This window comes from Montipora foliosa, chromosome 9 (genome assembly GCF_036669935.1).
Source record: "Montipora foliosa isolate CH-2021 chromosome 9, ASM3666993v2, whole genome shotgun sequence".
Taxonomy (NCBI): domain Eukaryota; kingdom Metazoa; phylum Cnidaria; class Anthozoa; order Scleractinia; family Acroporidae; genus Montipora; species Montipora foliosa.
This window is the reverse complement of record NC_090877.1, coordinates 23,007,645-23,010,630: the sequence shown is the minus strand read 5'-3', so window position 1 is coordinate 23,010,630 and position 2,986 is coordinate 23,007,645. Positions and strand designations below refer to the sequence as shown.

At 38.6% G+C, this 2,986-nt stretch overlaps 1 pseudogene; it reads right to left on the bottom strand.

Annotated features, from left to right (window-relative positions):
• Positions 1 to 1,341: 1,341 nt before the first annotated feature.
• Positions 1,342 to 2,986, bottom strand: part of LOC137969710 (sodium/potassium/calcium exchanger 4 pseudogene) — a 3,535-nt pseudogene continuing 1,890 nt past the window's right edge.

Genomic DNA, 2,986 nt, shown 5'->3' with positions numbered 1-2,986 from the left:
CATTACTCGTCGCTTTTAAGATTCCACTGCCAGTTTTTGTCAGTATCCAATTGACTTGCCATTATTGATCTTCATAAGGGTATATTTTGTTCAAAGATCCACTAAAACGCCATTCGCGTTACGCGACTTTCGACGCCATTGCCGGTTAAGTCAATGATTCTCCTGTGTCCACCAGAGAAATCTACGCATTTCCCACTACCCTCTCGATCCTAAGAAAATACGCGCAGAGGGCTCTATGCACAAAGGCACCACTTACCAGGGGAGTGACAGGCAAGACTTTTACCGACACGGAAAAAAAAACTAAAAAAAATAAGCTACCCATTTTCCGACTGGGATTGCCATACGGCAACCCAGTAAAAAAGACGAAATGAACGCAGATTCCGACTGGGTTTAGCAACTCATAAAAATAAGAACAGTTGCTGCAAGATATCTCACCTCACGTACCCAAAATCGTCTTTAAAGTGCTATTATAACCAAAAAACAATTTTTTATATTTCTTTGGATTTCAAATTAACCTATGTTTAACTTAACTAAACAGTGACTGATCGAAGCTTTAATGAGACTTGATTTCAAAAAGACACCTGTTAATTTAACTGGAATTTTCCTGTTTAATGGTCCGCCATTACTAACTTTACAATCTTGAGAGAGCTGGATCGAGGAGAAAATGACATCAAAGACTCAATAGTTTAGAATGCAATGCTTGTGTACCCGGCTGAATTAATATGCAGCACGGAGTGTCGGGCTTTCAGACTTTTAAATTCGTGTTTTGCATATATAATAAGCTGCGTTTACACGCTGAAATTTTAAGCTAGCGAGTAAATGACGTCACTTCTCCCTAGATCCAACCCTCTGAGGTCCAATCGGTCAGTTTGGAACCTGAATAATGGCGGACGGTGAAATCCAAAAGTTACCCTCAAAGTTAATAGCCTTTGGATAAAAATCAAAGCTTAACATTTTGCCAGGCAAGTGTTGAGAAATCACACTTTCAAAGTCTCAAGAAAAAAAAAAAAGTAATTTTTTGATCATAGTAGCACTTTAAGACTTTTACGAGGACCGGCGAGTTTTCGACCCTTTCAATTCGTACCCATGTAAAGGCCAATAAGGAGATTTAGTTTGTGTGTTTTCACCGTCATTGATAACTGAAGGCTGAAGTAAAGCAGCCCAATTCTGGTAATTGTCATATTTGGCAAAGTTATCGTTTGAGAACTTGCTCAACGCCGGATCAAAACAGTTTGGTAATCAGTGGTCATCAGTACTTGTGATGGAAATGACTCTTGTAAAACGGCACTTTTCAAGAGGCTGAGAAAACAAACTAAAAAGCTTGACACGCATTGACTTTGGAATAACATTCTTCGCTAATGCTTTATTAAGAGGGGTCACAAATTAACAAAAATATATACTTATATACTTATATACTATATACCTATGTATACTTATATATATATATATATATATATATATATATATATGTACATGACTCTGAAGATGTCTTCCGCTCAGGTTGTCGAAACGTCAGTCAATGTCATCTCAAACAGTCCTTCAGGACTGCACTCACCCGGACGATCGTACTTTACTTAATTATTATGATATTTATTTTATTCACATAAAATATTGCCATCGAATGTCTTTTAAGATAACCGTAACGCTTGATATAAAATACAGTATATTTTGTTACAGATCACAGGTGTAGTGTTTATTCCTATTATAAGCTATGTCTTAGCTGTCAAGTAACCGGTAGTCATAGGTTAGCACACCCTAAGCCGCAGTTATGTGATCATTGTGGAGATATCATTGTACATATAGATACTTGATTCAGTTGTAATAAGGAGATTGTGTAAAGCACTTGGCCTGACTCACTGTGTACTCTATAGTGGTATTTCGAACCCTAATACACAACAACAGGTCAATACAATACTTTGCTTTATAGAAAGAGAGCTGCACGTTCCTAAAATTTATTTGACGATTTCTCAAATCGGAAACCAAACTGCGTTATACATAAAACTGGGACAGAAGTACTGAGCGTTGAAAACGAAAAATGATACGACCTGGCCCTTAAACGTGTTTAGCCCCCAATATAAATGAGTACTTGCATACGCAACTCGGTCTAAATTGAGCTGAAGTAGCATTGCACCTTCAAGTGGGGGGACGATGGCGGAAATAAGGGAAAAACCTTAAATAACAATGACCACAACCATGTTTTCTGAGCCCGCGAGACTGAGCACCCCTAGCAAACCATTGTTTTAACGAAAGCCGCTGGTCAGCAACCTGGTTCTGGTCATTGCTGTGTAAGGTCTTCCGAAATAGGGTGATTGACAGCTCAAACAACAGCTCACCGGCTTAGCAACCAAACTCTGAACGGTGACAGGCGTGCGTGCATGTACGGTATTCTATCGCACGTGCGATTACAACTCGTGCGTTGATCGTGGGTCTGGATTTGTTTCTACCCATGCAGCATTCGTATGTACGAGGGTCATGACTTGCCTCCTTTGCAAAAATTGTCAGTTCTTTAAAATTAACAGAGATTTTCGTAGACTGAATCAGTTTAACACTTAAAAGTTTTTTTTCCCAGCTGTACATGCTAACTGACCTGTTTTCGAAAAGTTCCGAGAACTTTTCGAGCCCAAAGAGATTTGTGTATTCTGAAGAAAGGAACTTTGAACATACTTTCAAGACAAGAGAATACAAGTCACTTGCAAAGTTTCATCAAGTGACTTATGGAAACATTTTTCTTCTGAAGATACAAAGCTTTTTATGCCAGTAGAAATACGCCTGAAAAGATTTGAGACTTTCAAGAAACCCCTCAATCGCTAGTGTATCTCGCGACCAGAGTCAGAATGATAACTGAAAACTTAGGAAATGCATCGAATACAGCAGGATGATTCTCCTGAACTTAGACATTCAACTAACATACGAACATACTCGAACTACCCGGTTTGAAATTTTTCCTTTAACTTCCCCATCGGACTGTTTTTTTTTTTTCCACGTT